The sequence below is a fragment of the Ursus maritimus genome, unplaced genomic scaffold, assembly GCF_017311325.1.
Source record: "Ursus maritimus isolate PB19 unplaced genomic scaffold, ASM1731132v1 scaffold_9, whole genome shotgun sequence".
In the NCBI taxonomy this organism is placed as follows: domain Eukaryota; kingdom Metazoa; phylum Chordata; class Mammalia; order Carnivora; family Ursidae; genus Ursus; species Ursus maritimus.
In genome coordinates this window covers 49,510,625-49,532,751 of record NW_024427107.1, presented here as the reverse complement: position 1 = coordinate 49,532,751, position 22,127 = coordinate 49,510,625, and the positions used below count along the sequence as shown (strand labels likewise).

Below are 22,127 nucleotides of genomic sequence, written 5' to 3'. Positions count from 1 at the left end.
CCGCGACAGTACAAGTTTGTGAAAAATACAGCTAAGATTACGTACCTCGAATTGGTGCGAAAGTTGCAAGTAAAACCCCGATGTACCAAAAGTGAAACCAAAATCTACCAAAAGGCTAGAAAACAACTTTTTTTCCTCACTTTGACTCTAACGGATTTGAAAGCACCCAAGTTTCCCAAAGTTGAAAAACAGATTCACTTTGGCGCTCACTTATTTACAAATAGAGCAGCTAAAGTGCGTCTCTGCGGGGGCGCTGAGCGCGGCAAAGCGCTGGGTGGCCCCGTGTCTGCGGAGCCCATTCCTCCCCCAGGAAGGCTTCTGCCGCTCTGCCTTCTCTGATGTGCATACAGATCCCAAGTACTTACAGCTGCAGACAAGGTAATCATTTGCACCTTATCTTTCCTCTGGGGTACAGTTTATTAAGTGAGTCTTTGTAATGGAGGGGGAGGGGGGCAGAGCCAGGCTCCTCAGTTGCGGTTTACTTCATGGCCTGCTCTCCGGGAGACACTGGATTTCAGCGATGAACTGAATGACTTCCGTTATTGGTAACATGTCACCCCTTTGGAGAAATTTACACTTTTGGTAAATCCAGCTGTGGGCATCTTTCACAAAAGGAAAGGTGTGGATTCAGGTTCCCAGGAGAAACTGAGATTTTGGAGAAGCTAATCTCTATCCCAGCAGTGAACGATGTCGCAGGATGACTCAGAATCCTTGGGCTCAAACGCTGAACCAGAAAGACCCAATAAGTAAATAAAATAAACCTCAGGAATATTAGGTGTAATGAAAAGTAAGCAAAAATGACTTTTCTACATGATTAAACAGCCTGGCGATTGTAATAGATGTTTTCCGACATACTGAATAATGTTTCATGTTTTATTATCTTTATCATTTTATCTCATTTTATGGTTTAGTCAGAGCATATCCTTTAGAAAGGCTGAATTAGACTAAAAATGTACCGTGTAGACTTGATGAGGAAGTCAGCTGTCTTAGGATTTTAATCTCTCCAATCATTCATTCATCAGCTCTTCATTGACCCTCTGCTGTGTGCTGGGCTGGGCTCGCGGCTTCACCAGCAGCTAGAATGCACACATAAAGGCGATGGACGCCGGTACCACATGGTGGGTGGCATCGCCTAATGCCAAAGAAATGTGAGAGGAGTGAATAACTGACAGGTCTCAGGGGAGTCCGGCAGCCATCCAAGGTGACTTTTTTACCGACTCACGAAATATAAAGGTAAAATAGCAGAAGTACGTGTGGGGGAGCTGGCAGGTCGATCACTGCTGCAGAGAAGGGGGCATGCATGCAAGGCAGGATTATGGAAGAGCCTGACTGGTCCTGGTAATGGTTCAGAGGCCACCTTGCTGGAGCTTGGGGTCTGAAGGAGAAAGGGCTGGTCACAGGCAGGGGTGTGCTTGCACCAGCCTGACCTGGATCCTAGGGCACAAAGTCCAATGGTCAGGCATTTTCTGTGCTACTGGATATCACACTAGTAACTTGGAATTGGCCACGGTGAAAGCTGAAGCACTTGCCACTGGAATTAGCAGACATTACATATCAGGGCTTCCTCCCCCAGAAAAGTTTAGTGCAGGGCAGGACAGCTTCGAAAGTAACAGAAAAACAGTTCTGTCTGGCTCATCATGGTGGGGAGCGCACAGGAAGTGTTACCCCAAGGGCCCTTTGGAGGCTCTTGTACTAGTTCAATTGCGAGAGATGCAAACTGTGAGGGAGTAAAGGGCCAAGTTCAAGAGAGAGAGAGAACGGGGCTGATCTCCTGAGATGAGGAAGAGGAGGGAGGCTTCTGAAAATAACTCAATGGTTCCGGCCTGGGAAACCAGACGGCGGGGATGCCGTCAACGAGGCAGTAGCGCTGATGTATTAACAGTGGTATTACAGACAATAACGAGACTGTTGTATTAATTAGGAGCACTTTCTTTGGGCCCAATAGGCTAAAGCGTTTATGTATTTCATCTGTTTTAATCCCATCAATTATTCTTGGAGGTAGGTGATATTTTCCTCATTTTAGAGTTGAGAAAATTAAAGCTTGGAGAGGTTAACTAACTTCCCCAAAGCTACACACACGGCCAGTGACAGAATCAGATTTAGAGCTCCGTCTGTCCGACTCCAAAGCCCAGGTGTGCACGTGCATGTCTGTTGTATGTGCGTGTCTGTGCATGCACAAAAATACTGGATTTTGCTTTGAAAACGTAAAATCTAAAATCGCTGAGGGGCTTCTGAATGAATGTATCTAGGAGGCAGTTGGAATTTGGAGGAGACATAAGGCTGGAGGAAAAAAAAAGATTTTGGAAGTCATCAGCACATTCTAAATGACTGTGGATGCTCTTTGCATTGATGTGGTAATGCAGGAAGAGCGAAAAGAAAAAAAAAACAGACTGAAATTTGGGAAAGCTCAATAATTAAGATGTGGGTGGAGGAGAAGTGATAATTTAAAGATAGAGCTAGACGCCTGGGTGGCTCAGCTGGTTAGGCATCTGCCTTTGGCTCAGGTCATGACCCTGGGGTTCTAGGATAGAGTCCCCCATCAGGCTTCTTGCTCAGCGGGAGCCTGCTTCTCCCTCTGCCTGCTGCTCTCCCTGCTTGTCCTCTCTCTCTTTCTCTGACAAATAAATAAATAAAATCTTAAAAGAAAAAAAGATAGAGCACGTATTTGGAAGTTATAGGGGAACCAAGAGAATGGCACCAGAAAAACCAAGGGTTGGCTCTTTGAAACCATTTGGCTGAGTTTTTTAGATGGTGAATTTAGAGTATTCAACTTTAGGGATTCATTTATAGGGAGAGATATATGTCTGGTATTGTAACATGGTTTCAATGACAGATTCCAATAAAACATCCCAAGTGTGACTATTAGTTGGGGATATGATTCCATCTGCAGGACTTACGGACGATGGAACCGACAGCCAGGGAAAAATTTTGGCTCTGCCACTTACTGTGTGATATGAACTTGTCACCTAAGCATTCTGCAGATCAGTTTCCTCATCCTTGGAAATGGAAATGCCGATAATAGTACTAAATTCACAGTGTTATTATGAGGATAAAATAAGCTAATAGATATGAAAGCTTAAGAATGGCACCTGACATATAATAAGTGCTATGTAATTGGTCATGAGTATCGTTTTGGTTTGGTCAGGTTGAGACTATTATTCTCATTTCTCATTGTCCTGCTAAATCCAAGAAATCTCACCAGAAAGAAAAGAAAAGCCTATGGATTCAATGAGCAAATGTATCCTTGCTTCACTGGAGAGAGCTAACTCATTTTGGAAAAGAGGGCTAAGGCTGCATCCATTCGTGGACCACATACTGCCTCTTGACCAGTCAGAAGCAGAAATGGTTTCTAGCCCTGACATGGGACTGAGGGGGCAGGAGAACCAGGTTCCTACCTTCAGGTGTTTGGAGCTAGGGTAGATATAGCCAACTCTAATTGATAATTGCATAGAAGGCCTTAGTATCTGTCTTGATTAAGGAGCAATCTGAGTGCATGCAAATGCTAAATTATGTTGATATTTAGCCATTTTGGTGTCTTCATCCTACTGACCTCATGTTCAATGGAAACGAATCAAAGAATGTTACATTTGGCTTTAAACTGAGAACACCACTATCAAAAAACAAAAACAAAAACAAAACCCAGAAAATGACAAGTTCTGGCAAGGATGTGGAGAAATTGGAACCCTTGTGCACAGCTGGTGAGAATGTAAAATGGTGCAGCCACTGGAAAACAGTATGGCAGTTCATTAAAAATTAAAAATAGAATTAACTTACGATCCAGCAATTCCACTTCTGGGTATATACTCAAAAGAATTGAAAGCAGGGTCTCCAAGAGATATCTGCACACCTATGTTCATAGCAGCATTATTACAAATAGCTAAATCATGGAAGCAACCCAAGTGTCCATTGACAGATAAACGGATAATATACATACAATGGAATATTCAGCTTCAATAAGGAAAGAAATGTTAAAAAAATAAATAAAAAGGAAGGACATTCTGACATATGCTAAAATATGGAAGAAATCTGAGGGCGTTATACTAAGTAAAATAAGCTAGTTACAAAAGACAAACATTGCACAATGCAGATGCCACTTACAGTAAGGTCCTTAGGGTATTCAAAATCACTGAGACAGAAAGTGGGCTAATGGTTGCTGGGGCTGGAGGAGGAGCACATGGGGAGTTACTGTCTAATGGATGTAGAGTTTCAGTTTTGCAAAATGAAAAGGGTTCTGGAGATGGACCATGGGGATGGTTGCAGGACGATATGAATGTCCTTCATGCCATGGAACTGCACACCTAAGAATGGTTATGATAGATTTAGTGTTATATATATTTTACCACAATAAAAAAAATTGGGAAAAAATGAGAGCACCATTTTTTCACTAAAAACCACCATTGTGAATCTCAAATATTTGCGCAAGTCTTTTTTTTTTTTAGCCACAGCTAAAGATAGGAATCTCACTTTCATAAAGTGCTTCCCATATAAGACGGTTTACAACAACAGAGTAAGGTCTTCTCTCCTACCAGCTTTCCTAACAAAGCTACTTTAAGAAAACATCTTGAAAGTTCAAGTTGCTCCTAAGATGGAGTTGACTGTATTTGGCCACACAAACTGTTTTCATTTGAATGAATTTTGGATACTTGTATAGATTTGAAAATTGTGAGTGACATAGCTCCTGATGGTTTTGTTGACTTGGATTTCCGCTTGCGTTCGGGGCACCAGTGGAGTGTTCCTGTCAACCTTCTCTGGACATGGAATTGAAGACGCCTGAATGGAAGTTTTCTGTGGCTTTCATATGCAGTAGTGTGCTTAACGCTCCCAGATTTAAACCAAGTAAATTTTTAATATATAAATCCAAACTAATGGCATATAGATCTGAAAACAAATGAGTTATGTAAAGGGGTGGGGTGCCTATGTGGCAATAATATATGCTTAATTGATAAAACTCTTCCGACTTTCTTTGCTCAGGCATCAGGAGCAAATGATCTTGGTGTAAGGGATTACATGTTAATAATGAGGCCCAGCTGCCACCCCAAGTCCCTGAAAATGTTATTTGTCCCCAGCGCAAAGATGGACAAGAAACAGGACTTGACGGGTCGGTAGGTAAGAAACTAGTTCTGTCTTGACTTGATGATTCCTGACGGAGTGATCTTAGAGAATTTCTTTACCTGCCTCATATAAAATGACAGCCTCAGGCTAGATGTCCTGTAGATGATTATCATCAGGTTGTGAGCAACTTTCTAAGCTTCTATGACCCCTGGGCTAATAATGGTAATAATCACACGGTTATTAAGTGGTTTCTCTGTGCTACTTATGGGCACTGGGCTAAGTGCTTTGCATGCAGTCTCTTAATTTCTCCCAAGAAAGCAGTAAGGTGGCTTTTATTTATTCCCATTTTACTGTGATATCATGAGTCTGGAAGTGTAGGTAAGGTGTTCAAGGTCACACGGATAACGGGGAATTGGAGGAAGGGAGGAAGGTACGGACGTTGGGATTTGGACAAGGCAGTTTGGCTCTGGACGCCGTACTTGGGAAAAACCAGGTGTCCCAAAGGAGTCACAGTGACCTCTGGTGTTCACAAACTACACCGCGCCGTACTTGATCATTCAGTTGTTGAGTAATTTTAGCACAGTTATCTCTCCCAATCAAAAATAAGATGGTTCACTTCATGAAACATCACCAAGAGGATTACACAGTGATGAGATACAGCTGTTAAGTTCATAGCTATGATCTGGAGCATAATGTCCATATTTGTCATGTGGAATAACTTCAGGTTACCTTCTACTAAGACTAACACATAATTCGAATAGCCAGCACTTAGAAAGCACTCAGTACGTGCCAAGTGCTATAATAAACATTTCACACATATTAAACTCATTTGGTAGTACTAAATATGAAGGTAGCCTTTTTCCAACTCCCTATTTCAGTTACAAGTTGAGCTGGACTCTAAAAGGCCTCACAATTGCACATAACCATGGACCACTGCTTGGCAATCTTGACTACACAGTCAGTTCACCTGGGAGCTCTTAATCAACACCAATTTCCTAGTCCTACCCCAAATCAGTCAAATCCAAATCTCCGGGAGTGATGCTTGGGCTTCGTTATTTTTTAGAAGCTCCCCAGAGGGCTTCATGTGCCTCTAGCTCTGAGAATCGCCAGCATCAGGGTGAGCTCTCTGTGTCTGTATATGGCAGAAAGAGTGAGATGCTGTGAACGGAAGTCTCTTGGTAACCAAATACATAGACAGGTCCAAACAATCCAGTAGGGAGATTTTGAACTTAGAAAATGGCAGCTGAAAACAGCTCTGAATTTCCCCTTGTCCTTGAATGTTTGAAGACTGGGGGAGTGTTGAGTGAAAAGGTGAGGAAGATGGATGAAGCAAGGATGTAATGACAGCATCACCTTTCAACTGAATAAACCAGTTAGGAACTTGGTAAATTTGTGAATGACATTTGGTTTTACAATGTTTAATTCTTTATTATTTTGAAGGTTTGTAACTTATTCTTAGAAATGGTCAATCATATTGTATCCCCCCTCCAAACTGTGAAAGATCATATTGTATAAATCAGAGCAAAAAAGAAAGAAAAAATCACATTTCTGCTGTTTGGACGTGAAGTCTTTATCAAATGACATCGGGCACTAAAGCAGCTATCTGATACCTCTCTTGCTTCCACCAAATGGAAAGGTTATTTTGGGATCCTCTCTTTGTCTGCCTCTTATGCTGCAAACATAGTCACTCTTCCCAGTCTCCACACCCACACACCACTCCCTTCACAAAAAAAGGACAGATACATTCAAGGTTCCATAGAAAGTAATAACCACTAAGACCTTGACATTCTTGAAAAACCATGTACTTACTGTTCTAAGTAATGTTTATGATCAAAGTTCTTGTGCAAACAGATAGGGTTCCTAACAGGAAGCCTATAAATTTTTTTCATAATTGCTGTCAAAACTGCAGTGAAGTATACTACAAGTTTCGATAATAAAGGATAAAGTCACAGTTCAAGCTCGATTATATTTTGGAAATCCACGCTCCTCTTACTAGAAGCAGTGCCCTTAAATATCTCTCCATCCTGCCAAATTTTTCACTTGCACTTTTTATTATTTATGAAATCAGTGTCTGCACAATGTCATGCAGACCTCTGCTGATAAACTCTAATTAAGATTAAGACAAGCCTTTTGGAAAGGAGCCCATCATTAGCAAACATGATAAACACAAAAATACTCCCTACTTGTCAACCAGGAGCAATTCAGTAACCTAACAGTATTATCTGTTGCTAGGTTACGGAGCTGACAAAGCTTCAATTATATTGTTCGACCATACCTATAGAGTTCTGTATAAGCAAAATGTATCCAGTATAAAAGCATTTAACTTCGTCCATGCTATCTGCAATTCACGGCTTCTTACAATAGTAAAAATCAGGTTAATAATTACATAGCACGCTGAAAAATCTTTTCCATGTGTTATGTCTATACATGTTTCTTTCTAATTTATCTGTGTGATTGATAGACGCTTGCTTTGTAAAAATAAGGAAATGCAAAAGCAACGCGATGCTGTACACCTCGAACACGACTACATCTGCGCTCATCAAGATACGGACCTAAGCTTAGCACAAAAATATACAGCAAATTGAACCAATTAAATCACATTTAGATTCTGTATTTCTCTGCCTCAATATGCAGAAGGATAAGAAGCCTTAAGCAAATAGAGATACCAGTTTGAAACTTTATTTAAAGCGAAACACACACACACACTCACCTAACAATACAAAAGGAAATCGGTGGTTTACAATAATTTATTCTAATGGCTTTTCTAGGCATATATTAAAAGTTGACGCTAGTAACTTCTACCACAGAGCATTAAGTCACTAAGTCTTACTTCCTTTTATTAGAGACTGAGAACTCTAGGGGAAAAAAAAAAAATCAATGAAACAGCCTCCAAAATACAGACATTTGACAGAAAGAAAACAAAGAAAAAAACCCACAGGTGGAAAAAGAGAATGTCTATGTCAGTTACACCTTTGAGATTTTAACATGGAAGGTTTTTTTGTGATTTTCATGGAAATTTGGAGAAAAAGTAATCACATATAAATGAACCAGCATTTTTAGATAGCTCTGGCAACAAAATATTATATCACATACTAAACTGCTACAGCATTTTGATTTCTTCAGATGTATAGTAATATTTCTGCATTAATCTGAAAGTCTACCTCCTTCACGCACGTGATGTCAGATGTGGGTAAGAAGATGGTCAATTGCCGATCAGAGTTTAGTTAATAAAGATTACCCACTGGTCTACAGAGTAAACCGTGATACCTCTTAGGCACACTCAGGTAGATTAAGTCCTTTCTCTGGGGGAAATAAATGGACTGTTGAACACACACACAGAGGGACATTATGTTTCTGGAAGTGGAGGAAACAGGGATACTCACTTGTTTGGTCATTAACTTCTTTGAACTAAATAATTTGAAAATCCAACATGATGCCTGCTTGTGAAATTTCATTTTTTCCTAACTGGGAAGCTATTGGTCAGAATAACTCCCTAAAAGCTAAATAATTGCCCCATTTCAACACCGTGTCTGTTAATGCCTAGATCTCAAGCTTTAGACATGACCATGGTATGTATATCTATACGTAGCCACATTGTTTAATACAAATTTTATAATGAATTCAAATCCAATATTGTTGAAATTCTTGACAGCGGAGTAGTGCAAGGAATAGAACTTATAAATTATGTGTGCCCCTTCTTTGAAAAGCGCTGTGGAGGTTTCTTTGTGCTTTGGCAAATACAGTAGGAATATGAGGCATTGTGTGGGTCCTCCTGCTCAGCACCTGATAAAAGAATAAAGAGCTGTGACATATTCTTAAAACAATAGAGGAATTAAAGGGAAACAATGGGCCAGCTGCTTCATTAATACAATCAAAAGGGAGCCCAGCACAGAGGAGTCCAGATAATTAAGCATTACTCTTTTAGACCTCCTTTCTATAATAAAATTGCTTAAAAATGTATTAACTACTTCATAGTTGTTAGATAGATCTTTGCACTTGTTTATTTAGAGTTGATTAATGCCTTTTTTTCCGTATGCAGCAACACGCCAACTCATAGTTTACAATAGTTTTTGAATAAAATAGAGTGAGAATAATTGATAAAGATCTGCACAATACACGGCAATAAATCACAAGCACTTTGCAAAAGGTCTTTCCTGTTTTTAAATAATCTTTAACATTTTTCATTTGTACTTATAGGCAATGCAGGGCATTTGGGGGCATTCAACTTTCCCATCCTGGCACTCCTGACATCTTGTCATAGAACACCCCAGCAGTTCCCGGGAAAGGGGGGAAATCAGATTTGACCAGCAACTCTGGAGTGTGTCTTTGGTATCTGGGCCAACAGAGAGAACAGATTTTTTTTTTTTTTAATTATTCTTCACCTTTTTCAATCAAGAGGGGTGGACACACAGCAGAACTATTTGCCAAATTCACTATTTATCCTTCATTAACTTGATTAAAAAAAAACCCGAAAAACAACTTTTTATGTTCTTTATGTTAAAACACAATTTACAATTTAAGATATCAAGGCTTTCATTCTTCAGCTCTTCTGTAGGCAGCCTTTCCTCTGATGTCAATAGAACATTTAATTGCTTAAGAACTGGAAAATTGGGAACTGAGGACTGTATGCTGAATATTGAAGTGAGGATAAAAACTATACTCTCATTTTTAAGGAAGCTTCTGTGAACCCAACGTTAAAATTACAAACTTTACTGAGCCATGTGGTCAGTTTAAATAAGGTTGATTCTATTCTGATGATTTTAGGATCTTAATTGAGAAAGTGAGATCGAATTAGAACAGGAGTCAGGGAGATAAATGAATAGAGATACTTAACCATATTTCTGAGATTAAGAGAAGAAAGATTTTTGCTTTTACACATGTTACATACGATTTCAAATTTATCAGCTGGAGTCATATTTCCAAAGATCTTCCTGTATTAGGTCAATATTTTAGAGGATATGGAATATCTAATTCCAGCTATGAAACCTGGCTTCTGGATTCAGGAGCTAGTTTCCTATCAGATTAATAAATTTCCCTTGAATACCAGGAAATAAAAACATACAAACTACCAGTCAGTAGGTGCAAATGAAAATGACAATTGTAGGAGCTACCGTCCATGAATATTTAAATATTTTTTTGTTTTAAGCCTACAAAATTTATTTTGTTCAAGAAACATAAAGTTAAGTAAACGTGAATTGTTTATAGACTTATGATCAAGTGAATCCTTCCAAGGATACATCTCCGAACACCTCAGGTGTATAAACTGTATTTACAGCAAAGCAAACTGCCTGTAAATGCTGGTAAAGCTATCATGTAAAATCACTAAATTATAGTGTCCTCCCTCAGCAAGTATTTTGGAAATGAGCTCAACATTGTGCATTACTTGTCATTTCAAACATTATATGCTTTGTTATTTAGCATAGATTCAACAGATAATATTGGTCTGAGCAGAACTCAGAAACAAAGAGACATGAACACTCTTGTTAATTTCCAGGAATTATCTGTGTGATAAATAGGAAATAACTATCATCCCATTTTATAGGTTTTGATTTTATAGGGAAACAAAGCCAGCATGGTTACACCACTGTGTGTCCTAAACTCTTCTTCCATCACACAGGACATCCCCCAGGCCAAATTTGTAATAAATCCCCACCAGAGCTTTTAGCTCCTGGCATGCATTCTCTCCACAGAACTTTTTTTTTTTCCCTGTAGGAAAAATGTCTCCTACTGAGATAATTTCTTTTCCCTTTGAAGAAGCACAAGAAGCCCCCTTCAAAAAAGTGAACAGTGTCCTTGTGGTCAGTTCCAGATTTCTGTTGAAGTGTCGGAACAGAAAGGTTTGCCCCATGATTAAGAAGGCATTGAGAACTGCCTGGAAAATTTTCTGAACGAATGTGCTGGAAGTCACATCAGTCACAACGTGTTGGGTTTAGCAAATTGATATGCTGTTTCTATGGGATTTCAACAGGAAAAAGGTCTGCTGATGGAGTCTTTTCAGCATTCCTGGGTCTGTGCTCTGGGCTAAGATGTGCTGTGTCATGGCTTTGCAGGAGCTCGCAGTGGTGTTCTGAGGTAGCCCATCTGACAGTCTGGCTGCCCAGCCATCATGATTTTAAATGGCTAGCCAAGAGCTGACATGACACCCCAAAGGCGATCTGTCAAAATTCCGCTTGCAGCTGATAAACTGATTACAAAGCTGCTTAAGACTCTGCTTGTAAACAAAAGCATTTATCAACTAATAATTTGCAATAAACTGATGTAACTCCCAGCTGAGCCCCTAACTGTAATTGTCTTTACCATCTGCCTATTAAAACACCATTCTTCATCAGCAATCAGGAGCAGAAGGGAGGAAATCTCCACCAAAATACACAACTTGCAAGCTTATGAATAATCTGAGTGCATGCCGCACTTTCTTACGACTCGTGTGTGGGGTATGCTTCATTTTCATTCTTGCCTAGCCTGGGAATGCTCGGAAATTAGGTGGAGGGGAAAAGAAGAGCAGAGGGGGAAAAAATGAAACATTGTGCCTACTGTTCTGCAGAGGAATAAATTATCCAAGTTCATCATAGGAGGCTGTTTTTAATTTCTTTCTTTCCTCCTTCCACTGCTCTGAAATATCCATTGCAGCATCGTGATGAAAGGCCCCCGAGCACCAGGCTGGAAATGAACCTCTCTATTCCTTTTTCAACTTGTCCATTTCCATTACACTTCTTTGTTTTGCTTTGTCTTTTTTTTTTTTTTTCTTAATTCCAAGAGGCTCATTAAACTTCTCCAGGGAGTCAGTTTAAAAGTGGAGACTCCTATGAAGGGGTCCTGAAGGGCTGGCAGGCCCCTGCAGGGCCGGGTAGATGCGTGAGATGAAAGTGCCAAGGAGACGGCAGGACCTCGCATTGTAGTTCTCAGTCAGCCACCAGCCAACGGACGGCTTCCATGTTCCCGTCCCGCTAGCACCTAGCGCTACTCTGCTCAGAATCTCCTCCCAAGACGTGGGTTCAACGACAGTAAGTTCGAATGGTCAGGAACTCCTTGTTCTTAGAAGAAATCCACCTCTTAGACGCTGACCTGACATATTCATGGAAAGAAGAAACTAGGAAAAGAGGTTAAATTCCTTTGCGTTGTGTTTTTCTGGAAACCTCTCTCTGAATAGCCAACATCATTCCATGTCATTCCATGCTTTCTCAAAGTTTATTAACTTTTACTTAATTTACTCTAATTTTCTCTTCACAAAATATACTATGTATTTAAAAAAAACCCACGGTATTTATTTAATACACAAACTGCCTTCATATTGCTATTTGAAAAAAAAAAATATATATATATAATACTTTTCTCGTATCTCTTGGCTACCAGAGGATGTTCTTTTTTTCAAGTTATCCCTTTATTCAGAGAACACGATATCCCTCTGTAAGACCTCATAATTCTACTGAAGGACACCATAGGCTCTGTACTATGATAAACAATGAATAACTCCTATTATTAAGCTTCAAATTCCGGAGATAATAATTCGTGTCAGCTTTTCTTATTATAACATCATTTACGTTAATGTTTATATTTTTAATTTGTTTTTCTAAGAGTTGCCCATAGGTAATTATTTTTCTTTGCAATCTACTGTTTAATACAACAGAACTAATAATTGCCTTCCATAGGAATGATGGAAATGGGCACCCAGGAATCTGTTTCATATTGTGCCTGGTCTAGAGAAGGTTAATGGGGAACAATGGGTCTAATTTCCTGCCTGAGTATGAAGGACCTAAAATGCAGACAAAACTGCATTACTATGTTCCCTGAATTTGAGAGACGTCAGCTATGAGGACAAAGATATGACATAGGTTTTACATAGCACAAAAATTCTCAAAGACACTAATTGTGTGAAGTAGAATTCTTTCTAGAAGTACTAGATATCTTTCCTATCCTACCTTTGAGTCTTTTGTTAAGACGGATTCTTTGGTCACAGAGGTCTTTATTCTTTTTTTTTTATTAAATAACAATGGAGTAAGAGTTTAAGTAGCATTTTTAAGTATGTGGCCTTCCAATGTCTTACACAATTAAAGAAACTATAACATAATTTAACATATAATTTAATGACTCAACATGACCAAGATTAAACTTCTATGTTCATTAACTGCTTCCAAATACACACAGAGAAGTGGTACTGTAGTGTTTTGTTTATTTTTAATATTTTAAATTTTTTGCTCGAGGTAGATATTTTCATGGCATGATTTAAGTGAACCTAAACTTATTTCCCATTTGAAATGTTGCTGAGTCTCTATCCTACGGCAAATTTTAGAATTATGATGTAGGAGATTATAATAAAACACTTTCATGTGAAGTGAGGGAAATTTACAATCCATACATACCCTTTGATTTTCTTCATGAATCCCGCCCTGTATATATATTGATGTATGTATACCATGTCTTGATTTCTGCGGACTTTTAGTAGTTTGGGAACAAAATGAGGTTTTGAAAACCGAACTACCAGCAGATGGCGCTCGGTACATTCTATGAGCCCAGCCCCAAGACCAGAAAATAAGGCTTTATTTATTTAATTCTGTTTTATCCTAAATGTGAAGCTGCTATACCAAGCTTTATAATCCTTAAAGATTTCTGTTAATTGACTAAACAACTTCGTGGTAATTTACAGACTGTCCTCCGATGCTCATCTAAATGGCACTGCTTTCAACTCAAGTGCTCGTGTGACGATAACAAAGCATAAAGATGTAACATTTTTCTCCCCCAAACAGGAAAGGAACAGAAGCCTGGGTTCCTGGAGTATAATATAAACGCACCAAATGAATTTTCCACTTAAAATAAAACAATTGCCATTTCTTTGCTTTTTTTTTTTTTTTTTAAACACCTTACTTAAATGAAGAATGCAGAGAGGCCTTATAACCTGCATCATAGAGGTTTGAAAGTCTTCTTATAATATAACTCTTCTAGCAGATATATGTTGATTACTGACACACATTCACTACCTTGGAATGTTGTCGAGAATATGCGTTTGTGCTGAAGAAGGAAAAAAAAAAGCAGCTTTGAACAGTAAAGATTATTATATATGTAAGACTAAATGATCGTGTAGAAAGTCTGTCCCAAGTGACACTCTGTTTTCTTTCCTTTCCCCCTGCCTGCCTTCTCCTCCGCCAAGAAGACAACTTTGCTCTTAACTTTAAAACATTTTTTTTCAATCACCATTAGGTGTCTATAACTAGCAGTATTTCATTCCCTTTAATGACAATTAAAGAGTGTAAGGAATTTTATCTGAGTGTCCTTATAAATCTCTCTACACTCACCTTGTCCCACATCTTACTATCATTCTGTCATTGACTGAGTGCTTTTCCACACTTGATTTTAATTTGGCCTGGCATATGGCAAAGGTGCCCATAGTCACACTACATTCTTAACCTTTGTCCTTCTTATGTGGAAGTCCTAGAGCAGAGTCCCAATTATATAGCCACTTCACAGGGCATCTCAAACTTGAAAGATTTCAACTGTTGAATTTTTGGCAAAGGCCCATCAAAGCAAGTGGAAAGTGGGTTTGGAAACGTCAGTGGGATGCTGTATAATGAGCACCATGTTGTACCCCACCATCATCTGTAAGACCTATTTAAAGCACAGTATTTATAGAACATGTATACTATAGCTACCATATAACCTTGATACCACCTAAGAACATTCAGCCTTTCTCACTATTAGCATTAATAAAACGAGACATTAAAAACAAGTGCTCAGTCAACCCAACAGCACATCATATAATTTCAAAGGAAGAAATGGGGCTCCAAGTCATTGTAACTCCACAAACAGAAAGGGAGTTGTGGCTCTGCCCAGTGCTTTGAAAATCCCGTCTTTCAAGGCCGGTCCTTGACAGTCGAGTTAGGAAGGGCAGTGTGGAAGGCAGGGTGGCCTCCTGCCAAGGCTGCTGCAGATGAGTGAGTGATCTTAGGGGAATGTGCTGCAAAATCTCAAATTTTTGTTCATGTGATGATAAAACCAGAGCCAAATGATTTTTCTAAGACTTGTATGGCCTTCTGTTCCATTTTATTGTGCAGTTTGGAATGATAAATTTTACTGTGCATTAATTTGCACAAAAGGGTCAATGCTATATTCAAAAGCAGACCAATTGTTTTCAGCAAGATTAACAGTAAAATATGTTGTCTTTATCCCAGAATGGATGCAAAGTCCTCAGACTGGTATCATTTGGCTATCAAAAAATACACTGTTATCACTGCCTTTGCAAATGAAGAGGAGAATGTTCTCAATGTGTCACTGATCCCTCTTAGTTGGACCCTGTTGTGACAGGATTTGGTAAAATATATTCATGTTTTATATCACATTTCATCAGTCACTTTTAGTATGAGTCTCAAGTAAAAGCAAAAAAGAACAATGAGAAGATAGTGGGGATCTTCTTCATGGAGGCCTTCCTCAAGTACAGCGGAACAGGCCAGGGGCTGAAATCCGGGGGCGGTTTAGCCAGGGGAGGAGTGACAAAGGAGAATACCACACTCAAGCGTGCAGCTGACAAGAAGTTCACGCGGAGAACGGGTGTGCACAATGGCATGACGGCTACACCAACATACGTGTCTCTGTCTACCAATGCCCACCGCACTCTGGGTCATTTGCATTAGAGGGAGGCCAGACGTGAGCAAAGGAGGAAGAAGTCAACGAGTAATCTGGAAATGGGTTTCTAGGGAAAAGGCGAAGAGACTGGCATTGCTTTACAACTTTCTGAGCTGAGGGGTGTTCTCTTCAATTCACTACAGCTCCCTATGTCTCTGTCAGAGTCAGGCCTTCCTCACCTTCTGGGTGGGTGGGGCTTTTTATGTTTTATGCCACTTCTTTGAATGTTTTTTATTTTTATTTTTTGAACAGATGCCTTGAACACTTTACTATTGCATTTTTGTCCTCAATTTCTTAATGCCTTAGAGGAGCCAAGATATCATGCAGATATCATTCAGGAGAACAACAGAGTTAACTTATTTCCTAGGTAACAAAATAAAATATCTTCTAAGGGTTAGTTATGAATTGAAAAGTATAACTGAAAATATAGCTTATTGTGCAATATTTCTCAAGCATTTACTATGTGATCTCATTTTTCACTTCTAGTAATAGGGAGATCCTTGGACATGAGCCATCATTTTAATAGGAGTTAGATATATATTTTTGAGCAGAAAGTCACATGGCTCTAGGTTGAGTTACTATTTTCCTTAAGCTCTTCTCCCTCTGATCCTCCTTCTTCTCCTCCCCTTCCTCTTCTTCCGCCTCCTCCTCCTCCCCCTCCTCTTCCTTTTTTTGCTTTGTAAGCATTCAATGTGTTCAAATGCCTACTCTCTGTGTGGTGTGGTTTACCTCTCTGGTTGTCCTACAGAAGAGTAGTGCACTGAATCGTCAACCCTGTATCAAGGAAAACTTGTGAGGGAAGCCTTGTTACTGGCACCAAGGAAATGACTAAGATAACTCTGTTAGAATTATGCAAACACCTGCTGTAATTCTTTCAATATTTTCATGAACCATTCTTTCAGCTCTAAATTCACTAGATCAAGGATAGTTAAAAGAACAATATTATCAATTCTACCTAGAGCCTGATAAAATTAAAATATAAATAAAAAGGGAAACAGAAGATTAAGGTGGAAAGAAGAGAATAAACACTTTTCTCAATAATTTTTTTTATAACAGGTAAGAAAGATATAACAGATTAAATTATCTTTCTTTCTATGTCTATTAAAATGGAAGTAACAGAAGGAGATATAAGTTGTTGAGGCTACGCCAATTTTTTTTCTGAACACAAAGGGTCCACCAGAAGTTGAAGTATTCAGTTTAGCCAAAATTTTAGGGAGTGGAAGATTGCTGAAGAAGGAACTGAACAAGTCAAGACAGGATATAATTAAAGCTTGAAAAGGATTTCAACAGAGGTAGGGTCAGGCTAAGGACAAATTGTGGTAATGTTTTATAAGCAGTGATAAGAGGAAAGACAGGCAAAGGAGATACAGCATAAAAATAAAAGTTCAAGATCAAGGCTCACTTTAGGATTTTAGTCTTGGAGAACCAACAAAGTTCTAAAATAAGGAAAATGGCAATAAAGTCAGAAACATGGATCCCCCTCCCGTAACTCCCTTAGCACTACCACTAAAGAAAAAGGAGAAAGGGGAAGAAGGCAAGGAGAGAAGACAAAGGGAATTCTTACTCTAGAGAAGAACATTTATCTGAATCTTTGAAGTATTCCATTGTAGGAAGTTACCCTGAGGCCAGGAAGTGGCCAGCGAAGCCAAGAAGAGACCTGGGGGGATCAGAGAAAGAATCATAGGAAAAGGGTGGTTGAGATAAACTCATGATAGATCCTGATTTTTATCTTGAATGGCTCAAGTAGCTAAACCTAGTACAGCAGCAATGCAAGAAGTCTACTTTTATTTTAACAAAGTAATATGTGCCTTGTAAATGACCATTTTTCCTTTGTGGATGATTCTGTTTTTCAGAGGATATGAAGTAAAACAACATAAAACTCCACCAAAACCATGAATTATCCTTGGAGAAAGAAAACTGAGAGTTTTTCTTCCTCTTTCCAAATAAAAGCTATTGAAATAAGACACTTCAAGGCATATATTTATCTTACTCCATTGAATGTTTCTCACAACATTGTATATATTTATGGCTGGTGGGAACCATGGAGGGTTTCTAGACCTTCTGTTAGAGATGAAGAAAATCAAGCTCTAAGAAGTTGGATGGTGTACCAAAGGTCAAACAGCCCGTGTGTGTGTGTGTGTGTGTGTGTGTGTGTGTGTGTGTGCATGTGTAGATACAAACACACATAGATGTATATTTTGTTTTTCACATGGGAGTAATTTATCTTCCAATGTAAGACTGCTGTAGGATTGATACGTAGTTCATAACCTTAACTGTGTAATACTGGTTAATAGTTGTTAAACTTTTACTATGCTAACTCATTTTTTTTCTCCAAACAACTTTGTGAGGTCGGTGGTGTTGTTATGTCCATTGAAATAAAGGCTTAAAGAAATTAATCACACACATTTGTAGAGATCCTAAATTATGGGACTAGAACCCAAGTCAGCTCACTCCAAAGCCCTGTGATACAGCCTCTCAATACAGCCTCTAAAGAGAACCCAGTCAAGCCATCAGTCTAACAAACACAGGAAAACTCTCATGACTGTCAATTTTGACAAAGGATCCTTATTCCTTTGGAGCTTTAATGATGGGGGTGTAACTCAAGCATACAGCACGGTATAACATCACTCTTTCTGACTCGACATCTTGTAAGTTACTAATGATATTGCAAGGGAGGGAACAAGGTAGTTCTAGTGAATTAATAAAGAAATGCTTCTGTGGTTCTAGAAATATTTATACATTTCCAGGTTTGAAACCGTGGAGTCCCATCTATCCACTAATGAGGTATGAAGGGATTTAGTAGGTGTTCATAGCGTATTGTTGTTCTAGCAGCTTTTAGAAATCAATTAATTGTATGAAATTGGAGGAAGTAGTTTGAATAAAAATATGCTATTAAAATATGTTCTATGGCTTTAGTAACAAAACTCCATGTAGTCACAAAAATATTTAAGAAAAACATTATGTTATTTTCTTTAGAGAAGCATTTCTTCACAAATAGTTTAAAAATTTATTTTGCTTTTAACAGATGTTCCTACTTTCTTAGGACCCGGTGGCATTGATGTTATTACATCTAGGAGGTCATTTTATTCTTTTGGATAATACACATGGATTTAACTGTGCAGTTTCTACAAATAATAATGGAAGATGAATGTATAAATACTTGAATACAGTCACCCTTAAGCAGAAGGAGGATGTATGTTCCCTCATAAAAGGTAAGTTTTCCCTAAACAGATGACATATGCAATTGCATATTTAACTAAAGCTGCTTGGTGTAGGATAAATTAAAAGTTTCATCCTTTAACTGTAAGAAATGTTCAAGTTAATAAGTAACAGCCTTCCCTTCTCCCTGGTTTCTGTATACATATTTGCAGGAAAAAAAATATGTACATTATCTATGTATCTATCTACCTAGGGAGAAAGAGGAGATGCACTTCTCCTTCTGTTTACAAACCACAGTTTGAGTTTACAGCCTGTATAGCGCCTTTAAAATTACTAACTGAGAACTATAGCCAGCAATGCATGCAAAACATTCATTCATTGTTATAAACTACAACCATATTGCTTTTATGAAAAGAGAAAGGGACTTTGGAAAAATTTTGGGAAGAAGTTAGAACCTTTGAATGATTTCGAAAATTAAATCATTTGATGAAAGAGTAAAACAGAAGCTTGACTGTTCCAAGTTTAAAATATCAAAAAGCATTTGAACAGCCAGCCTCTTGTGGTCTCTCATCTGGCAGCCAAAAAAAATTTTTTGATATTCCCTGATTGTCTATTTTTCCCTGGTGAAAGTTATTACATTCCTTTACCCATTTTTTAATCAAAATCATTTCCAACTTATTTCAGTCTGTCACAATAATATTTTCATACGAGGAGTGTTGTAACCTAATTCCTTCATTTGAATAATACATTCATTTTTAATTACTGCAACTTGATCTCAGATTATTCAAATAACTGTTTCATTTTTTATGCTTACCCTGACCCCAGTGTATTTATAGGCTTTTATCCTTACCTGATACCAGTGTAATGTAATTATAGATTGTATTTTAATCATCTACTATATTCTAGTGAGTTTGTTTAAATCGCTCCAATCCTGAGCCTTTTATTTCTATGCCTTTTAAAATTCTACAATGGCATTCTCTTTGCATAAAAGCAATATTTTTGTAGTTTACAACAATGAATGAATATTTTGCATGCATTGCTGGCTACGGTTCTCATTTAATAATTTTAAAGTCACTATACAGGTTGGTATGTAAAATCAAATTGTGCTTTGTAAACAGAAGGAGAGGTACATCGTAAATCGTTTGAAATCTTTACACCTGTTTGTTTTCTAGACGGCCCCCCTCCTGTTCCTGCCGCTTTAAAACCACAGATACGCATTTTGCTCATGATCATTGTATCTGTGTCTGGTTATTCAAATCCTTGTAAATGGCTGCCCTGTTGTAACAACACAGGCCAAGTTTCATTCATGGTGGAATAGGCTTGTCTGATATGAATTATTTTTACTAGTATTTTTACTATCGATCATTTCATAATTGCTTGATTATTTTCTAAACCATCACCCCATCAGGAAAATCCAATATTTCTAAGCTCCGTTGGGCAGGTATCTGAGCTCGTGGCAGGATGGCTGATTTCAGCAACACATTTAACAATGAACCAGAAAATTGGTCTGAGAAGATGGTTGACAATATTGCCAATCTATTGAGGTCTAGTGTTCATCTTCTGATCAGACTTACAGGCCTGAGAAATAGATTTTCCTAAGTGAGTCTCATTATCTTCTCAGAATCCTAGAATCCTGTTAGTTCCCTTGCTGCCCTCACTCATAGCCAGTTCTCCATGCAGCATATCTTTCCAATCTCTCCCACTTTGCCTCCTCCAGAGAAGCTGACTCAGTTCAGACCTCATTAGCTCTATCTTAGAGCGGTCAATCCCCTTCCTCCTGTCTTGTCCTTTTCAAGTACACTTGTAAGAATGTATGACTAAAACACAAACATGATCCTGTTTCCACCCTCACAACCTCTGGATGGCTCTTCATGCCTACAGGACGGAACTCAAGCTACTTCTCGTGCCTCCTAAAAGGAAAGCAGCATGCTGGCTATCCCTTCTGAGTATGAGGAATCAAGATGATCTCCACAGCTAACACTTCATTGTATGTACAAGCAAAATTCAGGGGAGAGAACACAGATGAGTGAGAGGCTATAAAGCTGTGAGTTCTGTCATTAATAATTAACAAAAACAGAACTGTTCGTAAATCAGTGCTGGTTATGATAAAAGACCAATCTTCTGAATTTCTATCTGTAGGGTTAGACTTTCTCTTTCTTCTTCCATGTTCTATACTTTATCTTTAATGCCTTCCTTTACTCAAAATAGATAAAACTATGGAGATAAATGCCTTAAAGATAAATATAACACACTTCACAGAACATAGTTTTAAACCACTGACTTCTTTCACATTCAGTTCAACCACTGAGATTTTGGCCAAGTTTTTACTCATTGTTGAATAAATTGCATGAGGCCTCTTGAAATGCCAGTGACAGATTATTAATGTGTAAATAAAAGGATAAAAATATTTGCCAAAAAAATACTAGAAACAAGAGGCTACTCCGTATGTCCTTTCCTCCTATTGTGAATTCTGTCTGCTGAATAGAGGACACATTAACTATTTAACTAGCTAGTTGTTAGAAATAACTCAGAGAACCTTGAAAATACGTTACCATTGCAAAATACCTCAGAATGCAAAATAAAATAATGGCATGAAATAGGGATTTGGGGACAAACTGCCTGATAACTCTCAAAAATGAGTTATGCTTTTTTCCAACCTCCATGGAGAAAAGGCATGCTTCCCTTTGGGATTTCTTCTACCATTTGGTGCAACATTCACTTGGCTATAATAATACCAGCTTCATTAGAGAAGTAAAATGCAATTGTCTCCATGAGATCAAAGGACAATCTATTAAATAAAGCAAGTCGAACTCCAGAATGAAATAATATGAAAAGTTAGAATTTTACGGTGAATCAAAATGTAAATTGTACTGGCATACTGGAGCTAAACGCAGAACTGAAGATTAGCTTTATTAAGGGGAAACTGACAGTGCTTGAATGATCTAAAAAAATATGAAAAATATGTGAATTTTAAACAACCTGGTTTATGAACTAGATTAAACTAACACTGGTACTATTTAAGTAAATTTAAAAGCACTGCTGGTTAACTATGAGCATACTAAAAAAAATTAGCACCAAAAAATAATAGGTTTTGTGATGTTTATAGCAAAGTCTGTATTCAGTGATTCTGGGATGTGGAAAAGGATGGCTTACGTTAAAGCCTAAAACCTTTATACCAACTGTGTTCAAAAGGGAAATAAGTGATACATTGTATACTGACCACTTACTTCTGAAATCTGTAAGCATTTTGCTTTTAAATGAAACAGAGAACTTAGTCCTAACTGTTTAAAAATCAAAGGTCTTTA

At 38.3% G+C, this 22,127-nt stretch overlaps 1 protein-coding gene and 1 long non-coding RNA gene across 3 annotated transcripts in view; one reads left to right on the top strand and one right to left on the bottom strand.

The window, feature by feature from the left end:
- ZFPM2 (zinc finger protein, FOG family member 2) overlaps positions 1-22,127 on the bottom strand; it is a 442,921-nt gene that overhangs the window by 11,433 nt on the left and 409,361 nt on the right. The window lies entirely within an intron of this gene.
- Positions 210-20,933, top strand: LOC103661540. The gene is made up of 3 exons (XR_568163.2): positions 210-378; positions 18,707-18,875; positions 20,704-20,933. It is a non-coding gene; the product is annotated as an uncharacterized LOC103661540 (long non-coding RNA).